Source organism: Protopterus annectens, chromosome 14.part0 (genome assembly GCF_019279795.1).
Source record: "Protopterus annectens isolate FY-2018-M chromosome 14.part0, PAN1.0, whole genome shotgun sequence".
NCBI classification, from domain to species: domain Eukaryota; kingdom Metazoa; phylum Chordata; order Ceratodontiformes; family Protopteridae; genus Protopterus; species Protopterus annectens.
The window spans coordinates 705,151,894-705,161,094 of NC_056748.1; positions in this window are offsets into that span (position 1 = coordinate 705,151,894).

A 9,201-nucleotide genomic window follows, 5' to 3' on the forward strand; every position below is an offset into this window, starting at 1 on the left:
GGCTAGCTTGAATTGACTAAGTTGTTTGAGTGACCTGATCTCTAGTAGGAGTTTGTTCCATGCCTTGGAAGGATTATAGCTATAGAGAATACATCCTTTCTTAGTTTTAGGTTTGTGGATTTGTAACAGATCTAGGTTAGAGTTCCATATGGATCTAGCAGGTGAATAGTGGGAGATGACAGATGATAAGGTAGGACAGTAAGAAGACTAATAAAGGATGGAGTGGATGATCTGGAGTTGAGGGAGAAGAAGCTGGTGAGGTAGTTCAAGCCAGTTAAGGAGTTTGAGTGAGAGACAGAGATGTGACCTGTAAGTTTGATGTGCTGCAAATTTGGCTATCTTGTTGTAGGTAGATTCAAGTTTGGCAAGAAGTGTGGAGTTGAGGCAAGTAAGAATTTGAGAGCCATAAAATAGACTGAGTAGGAGGTAGGCATAAGAGAGAGTTACTTTAGCTTCAGTCGTGAGAAGCTTTTTGTTGCAGTAGAGGAGCCCTAGTTTCTGATGAGTTTTCTTGATACGGTTGTTAATGTGTAGATCGAATTTAAGTTGGACGTCAATGATGGCACCAAGGAGTTTAGTGCTAGTTTCCACCTCGGTGTGTGTGTTATTGAGGAACAGGATTGTGAAAGTGGATTTAATGTGGTTCTGGATTTTAGGAAGAAAAAGCAGTAGCTTAGTTTTTGAGGAGATTAAGGATAAGCTGGTTATCAGAGAGCTAGTTTTCTACTGAGTTAAAGGAAGTCTGTGTTGTAGAGATGAGTTCGGAGGGAGAGTCAGCAATAGTGATGACAATAGAGTCATCAGCGTATTGGACCAGTCATGACTGGGGACAGGAAGAATAAAGAAAATTAGTGAAGATGTTGAAAAGTGGTGGACCAAGGATGGAACCCTGAGGAACACCCATTTTAACTGGGAGAGGAGGGGAGAGTGCAGATTGCCACTTCACTGCTTGAAATCTGTCAGTAAGATAGCTGGAAAACCATGCAACAGTAGCAGGGGAGAAGTTAAGGTTGGTTAGTTTGTGCAGAAGGAGAAGGTGAGAGACATTGTCAAAAGCTTTAGAGATCTAATAATTGGTAGGAGACATGTTTGTTGTTATCTCTAGCAAGGGATATAGGATTAAGGAATGATAGTAGGGCAGTAGTAGCACTATCTGTTGGTCTAAAGCCATGTCGAGTAGGTGTAAGCAGATTTTAAGAGAGTAGGTAGTGCATAACTTGTTTATGTATGCATTTATCTAGAACTTTAGAGAGAGGAGAGAGGATGGCAATTGGTCTAAAATTAGTGATGTCTGAGGAGTTACTTCCTTTATGTATTGGTAGAGTGAAGAATTGTTTCCATATGGAAGTGACTTTGGACTCTGAAATGGAGCAGTTGATTAATATAGATATAGGGAGAGCAAGAGAGTCAGCAGCTAACTGAAGGAAAAGGGAAGGTATGTTGTAAGTAAAAGCTGAGCAACATTTGAGTTTAGAAATTAGGGATTTGATGTAGCTATGTGATGTGCCCCCCCACCATTATTTATGTCCCCCGAGAGGTACAAAATTATGGATGGGGCTTGGGGGTCAGAAGAAGATGGACATCATTGGTTTAAAAGCAGTATTGTAGCTCTGCCCATGTGCCCATGCTTGTATTGCATCTTTAGTTGAGAGTCTGAAATGGAGTAGCTGAATTTAAGACAGGAATTGTAAAAAATAATTATAAAACTCTATGCATTAGGGCAGCAAGATGATCAAGAATTAATGTGACAAACATTCTGAGAAGGCACTGTGTGTTTATCATTTGTAAATTATGAATGTTGGTATGGTGGTGTAGTGACGGTTCCCTATTAAAACCGCAAAGGTCCACTTACACGAATACAGAAACATCGACACGTATTCAGAAAACCAAGAAAATACTGATCGTCCTGAAGCGTGAAATCCAAAATGTCGAATCGTCATAGTTGGCCCTTCTGCGGTATGGTATAGCTCTGTAAGGTAAGTGTGCGATCGTTACTGACCTTAGGTTTAAAGTGTGGGTTAAGGTAAGTGCATAGATAGTAATGTATGCAAGGTTTAGTGTAGGGTTAGAAGTAGGGTTTTGTTAAGTGTATGTGTGTGAATTATTTATTTTGTTTGGGTATAGCTCTTTAAGGTAAGTGTGCGATCGTTACTGACCTTAGGGTTAAGGTGCGGGTTAAGATAAGTGCATACATAGTAGTATATGCAAGCTTTACTGCAGGGTTAGAAGTAGGGTTTTGGTTAGTGTATGTATGTGGTTTATTTATTTTGTTTGGGTAGGTACTATGTAGCGGGTGGTGGGGTTGGCCAACTATGACGATTCGAGATTTTGAATTTTGCAGTTTAGGGCATTCAGTGTATTTGCGGTTCGCACAATATGTGTCACTGTTTATGTATTCTCTGAAAAGGGCCAGAAGCAACACTAAATAAACCAACTAGAGTTTCAACCCATAGAAGGAAACTTGAGTTTGACTCTTCCCAGATTTTTTAGAACCAGAGAATAGTAGTGAAGTGCAGCTGAGGAGGGGGAATATGAAGTCCTACAGGCTGAAAGAGGTTCTGGAATGGATGAGGTTCTGGGAACAGGGAATGTAGGGAGATGAACAATGACTGAGATCATTACCTTGTGTGTTGGTCTTCTAGATGTCTTGTTTTCTTGTGAGAGAAGATACACCTTGAACATTTTTTTTCTTTTGATTTATAAATTTCTTTGCTTATAAGACATATCATTATGTAATGGCAACTAACCTAAACTAGCAAACAGGTAGTTTCTTTCCTAGAAGCATCATCACACATGAGCTGAAACTTATTCTAGCAACTTTGTAAATTTATAAGCGTGGCACAGTCGCTGTATATAGAGTAAATGCAAGAAGGCTGAAATACTTGTGAAAAATTACAGGATTTAAGCTAAGTTTAATAGGAGGAAAAACAGCTGAAAAAGCGCTATAAAATAATGACGATTTGTTGATTAAGTGATTTAATCACCACGTATTTGCACCGGCGTGATTCATTAAGCAGCTGTTTGACCTATATAGGTCTAACTTAATTACAGAGCCCAGGTGTGATTTTAATGCTGCCAAGCAATGATTTTTGTCATACAAATGAACAGGCAAAAACTGCTGAATAGAATGTATATTTATGTGTGTGTGTGTGTGTGTGTGTGTGTGTGTGTGTGTGTGTGTGTGTGTGTGTGTGTGTGTGTGTAGTTTATATGTTCTTGTTTATGCAGTCATGCAAAAAAATTTGTAAATGCTGCATATGACAGACTTTATTATACATTTGCCTGGGTTCTAGAATAGCATAGATAAACTGACAAAAAAACTACAATTTTGTTTTAATATGTGGCCAACATTAAATTTACAGTCAGCTACATTCTCTTTACAATTTTTCCTGAAAATATTGCTTCTGTGACATTAAAGTGTAGGTTATGTTTAGATGTAACATACACTTCTACATCTATACAAACAGGAGCAGACTACAAGGTCATTTCTTAGGCAATAACGCACATCTGAGTATTAAACATGGAGTTATTTTGAGTGCTCAAAGGCTGTCATATTACATATTCTAAGACTTTCTCTTAATTCATAGAATGTACTTATTTACAGACATATTTATTTAATATGTATGTATTAAGTGCTTTAGCTTTTTAATCCTTGACCTTCATGTAAATGATGCATTATTGACTGGTAAAAAATTTCACAAATTCAAAAATATATTCTTGAACAGAACAAATTGTTGTTTAGGGTCAGTAAACCATATCAAATATAGCAAGACATTTTCTTATGAGTAACTTATATAATTCATCCTGTAGACAGAATCAGTTCAAGACATGGTCATCCAACCTTCAATAAGATTATAATAATGCTATTTGTTAGCTAGGTAAGCCCATTGAACACATTTATTTAACATTTGTTTGCTGAGAAAAGTCCAACTTGGAACAAAGCCAATTTTCAGCAGAGACCTGGGGAGAAATGCTCCAGACACCTGTCTTTGTGATGTGGCAGGAAACTGGAGCACCTGGAGGAAACCCACACAAACACGGGCATGACATGCAGACTCCACACATAAGGCACCACAGCCGAGAATTGAACAGGATAACCACTTGCTATGATGCAACAACGCTACCGCTGCACCACTTCCCTTTTCAGTGGCAGCCTGTGAACAATGTCACATAAAGTGAGTTATTCATAGTCATACAATAGGTAAATACAAGCCAAGGGAATCAAACCCTGTAACACAGGAACTACAGCTCACAACATTAACCTCTGCACCAACTACCCAACATTCTGAAATCATGTGACAGTTGCAGAGATATGGAACATGCAAAAGATAACAGTAAAGATATATATATATATATATATTGCCTTGTCTCAAAATGATTCCATTTCTTGCTATAACATTGTCTGATATAAATCAGCTTGCTTTATCAGGTCTTATAAAACAGAAAGTTTTTTTTAATGATATTGAAAAAAGCTATTTGAACAGTTATGGCATTTAAGTTTGTCATTTATCCCATACCTCTCAAGTGTACCTCATTACGAGGAACAAACCTCATTTGGGGTCTTAAAATCTTCATGTTCCTCGAAGTTCCTCATAGTTCCACATTGAAAGAGTCTGTCATACTTTCAGTGTTAGGAATTTTTTTAAGTGAAATCCACGGTAAATAGAAATTAATCAAATTAATTCATTAAAGGATCTTCTTTATAAGTAAAACCAGCATATTTTAACCATCCTATGACCTTCCTATTTGAAGTTGTTAGTAAACCATTAGTATGTGTTCCACATTTTTCCCATTTGTTCCACATTATGAAGGCAAGGGTTCCTCATTTTGGAGATGGAAGGTTGACTATGATTTATCCAGCCTACATAATCATGGCGATGTTTTGTTTTTTAACCTAGCATGTCTTATCTAGGGAGACATTTCACCAGCTGTTTAACAGTTATTGTCCACACGGCATTTCTTGCCAATCTAACAAACAAACACACACACACACACACACACACACACACACACACACACACATGCATATCTTTGTACACCATTTGTGAATATATATTTATATAGCTCACATAAATTACAGCGTATGCTGTGAGCAAAAATAGTTAAGATAAAATCAAAGAAAAAAAATTGTAGCTTTTTGTTAAATGAACAGACAAGATATACAGATTGTTACATGGCTTTGAAAAGAATGTGGAGTTACATGAAACCTGCAGAAAATATGTCTATGGGGGTACATACTTGCTGTATCATTGCCTGACAGCACAGTGTTCTGCTTTATATTTATTCAATTATTTGATATTTGTTTACTGAGTAGGTGGGCTAGTCTGTTGAGCAAAGAACAAAGCATAGACTGTCAAAAGCAAGAAAACAAACTATAAAGAAAATATATATAGGCAGAAATTGTGGCATGTGGAAGATAAGATAGTATTGTAACAAGGTAAGCTGTACATGAGTAGAATATTTTGAAGACTATAAAAGCATAAAATGAAACAAAATTAACTGTATAATTTATATACTTAAGCAAATTTCAGTTAATTTACATATATGAAAATGAATGGTATTAATATATATTGCATTACGGTGTTTGCCTAGTTAACCATTATCAGGGAAGCATATGCACATGACTTCTTTGTGCACGTGTTTTTTTTTTAATGTTTCTAGCATCATTTGGGAGTATATGTCAGACTCCATCGCAGAAAAGGTGCTTTCTGTCATATTTCTTTTATTTTTTATTGATGCTAGGCTAGCATGAGTCTAGCATCTTGACTGCTTCTGAGAGCCTCTTTCTTCTTGGAAATTTAGCTAGCAGAGGTGGGCAAAATGTAGCTTTTCATTTTGAATAATAAAATTCCTAAAAGAAGGACAAGTATGGCTTGGAACTGGAAAATATTTGACATTCTTTATGAGATTACAATGGTATGTGAATGCATCAGCCAATAACATAAATCTTTGTATTGCAAAGAGTGAAAAGCTAAAATGAGAATTATTTTGGGAGAAGCACATAGTTTTTGTTGGGGGGGGGGGTTGGCTATAGCTGTGTGTTGGCAATAGATGAAAGTATATAAGAAATTCTGTAACATAATTCCATTTAGGATATAATTTTTCTAGTTACTCTATCAGTCTGGGAAGTGAATGTTAGGGAAGCAGCCAGAGTGAGACCCAAATATTGTATTCTGTGAAATTAGGGATTATATTAATCTGAGTGCCTTTTTTAGGCAAGGCTCAAAGGACAAAACCACCACCGTAAAAGATATAAGCATGCAAAATCTGAAGGTAATGCTACTCAATGCTCAAAGTTTAAACCTCAAAATGCACTCTCTTGAGGCACTCCTAAAAATGGAGAACATCTATATCTGTGCAGTAACTGAGACCTGGTTTAAGGCTCCAGAGAGCACCCCCGCAATACCAGGCTATAACTCTTACCACACTTTTTGTCCACCAAACCAAGACTAAAATGCTAAAGGTGGAGGAGTATCCATATTCACTAAGGATATTCACACCTCCAGGCTAGTTGCCCAACACAGTGCATCTGAAATTCTACAGGTGCAACTAACACTAGGTAAGACTGCAATCCAAATTGTAGCTTGCTACAGATCCCCCACCATGTCCCAAGATTCTCACTGCACCTTTCTAAACATAATGGAAAATATTAAGATATAACCAAACACCCTAATACTGGGTGATTTTAACTACCCTGCCATTAATTGGGAAAACTACTTGGGTACCAACACCTTTTCCCAACGGTTCTTGGAATTCATAAATTCCAACGCCCTGGATCAATTAATCCATAGTCCCACCAGGGGTTCAAATATACTAAACCTGGTCATTACCAACATGGGAGATCGATGCTCCACACCTGTGGTCACCCCTTCATTGGTCAGGTCTGACCATAAGCTAATCACTCTTGACATCCATATCCCTCTCCCACCCCCCAGAAGGGAAACCTCCATAAAAAACTTCTCCAAAGCCAACTTCCTGCTACTCAAGTCAGAAGTGACAAACGTCATGACACTCATGCAGATGGGAACTGAAAGTTCAACTGCTGAATCCTACACTAAGGCACTGTACGAGCACATCCACTTATGCATGAATCGTGCCATACCAAATAGTACCAAGATGCTCTCCTCCAAAAAAAGGAAGCCAATCTGGTTGTCCCCTGCCATAAACAAACTATAAAACAGAAAGAAGAAACTGTTGCAGAAAAGAGGAAAATCCCAGGTTGCAAAATACTCCCTTACCAGCCTCAGTAAGAAGCTGAGATCCCTCATAAAATCCTAAAAAGCTAGTTATGAAAATAAGAAAATAAAATTGCCAAAGATTCCAAGGACAGCCACAAGGCATTCTATAGTTATGTCAAGTATCTAAATAGCAATGCTCAGATCTGACTGAGCTACAACAGAATGGCATTAAATATACTGATCCCAAGGATAATTCCAATATCCTGGCATATCAAATCAGTACCAAATTCACCCCCTTGTCACCCCCTAAAGGGCCCAGCTCAATACCAAAAGATTGCCAAATTCCTGTAATCACGGCCACACAGGTAAAAAATGCACTCTCCAAAGCTAAGAATACAGCATCCATGGGACCAGACAACATCCTGGGCTGTGTACTACATGAACTACAAAATGAACTGGCACCTCACCTAAGTGTCATGTTTTATCATAGCCTCACCTCAGGCTTCATGCCCAATGAGTGACGCGCAGCTACATTTATCCCACTCCACAAGGGGGGATCCACCTTGGATCCTGGGAACTATCGTCACATCATTCTGATGAGCCTGATCTGCAAAGCCATGGAATGCATTATCATGGAACTTATAAACAAAGACACTGGCAACCTTCAAACACTGGACCCCAACCAGTTTGGTTTTGTAAAGGGCAGATCTTGTCTTCTCAACCTGATTGACTTCTTCAAGTCAGTATCCAGAACTGTGGACAAGGGTAAGGCAGACCACACAGCCTAGCTGGACCTCGCCAAGGCCTTTAACACCATCCCCCACTTTGGAATCATAGATAAACTTACTAAGCTGGGCATTAATCCCTACATCACTCGATGGATTGCCAACTGGCTTACTGACAGAACCCACACTGTAAAAGTAGCTGACTCAAAATCCAGCTCCAGGCAGGTGACAAGTGGAGTACCTCAGGGTTCAGTCCTGGGACCGCTGTTGTTTGGCATCTACTTCTCTGAAGTACAGGCTAGCACTAAGGGACTCTGGCTAACAAAGTTCACAGATGATTGCAAACTCAGAGCCATTATTCAATCCCCAAATGATGTAGATATTCCACAAAAGGGCCTTACGAAAACAGATGCTTGGTGCCAGTGCCATGGGCTCAAGCTAAATGCCAAGAAATGTATAGTTATCCCCTTTGGGAAAAAACATGTACCCATGAATTACCACATAAGTGGCAGTACACTAAATACCGGAAGTGTGATAAGGGACTTAGGGACACATGTGGACAGTGGTCTCACCTTCGATAACCACATCGCCACAACAGTCAGGAAATCTTTGTATGTGGCACACCTCATCACTAAGGGCTTTTCATCCAGAAAAAAGGAGGTCATTGTCTCACTGTACTTATTCCTCATTAAACCCATTATAGAGTACAATGCCCCATTTGGTATGTACCTCACAAGACATCTGCAACAACTGGAAAGGCCATAGAAATACCTAACTAAAAGAATCACAGGCCTAAAGCAGATGCCCTATGCTGACCATCTAAAAAGACTCCAGCTATACTCTGTCACATATTGCCTACTCAGAGGCGATCTCTGCTTAACATACAAGGCCATGTCAAACCCAGAGCTGTTGGACATGTTACACTTAAAGAAATCCCAATCCCTCAGAGCCACATGCTCCAGGGATCTAAACCTGGTCATCACAATGAATAAAACATGCTGGAAGGATAGGTTACTGACCCAGAGACTCCCCATACTCTGGAATAGACTGCCCATGCATGTCAAGCAAGCTGAGCACCTCTTTGGCCCTTTTCAAAAGGAGCCTTGATGATTGGATGGGAAATATGAAATTCACCCCAGGGATCATGTCAGTTGCCCTGCTAGACAGGGGACCAGGGAAATAAATATTCTGGGAAGAAATAGCCAATGAATTGTTATGGCTAGGTTTGTATAGGCCCTAGGGCTGTTAGCCTAGTGCCAACCTATGAACCTATGAGTGTGCAGAGTCTGTATGTCTCT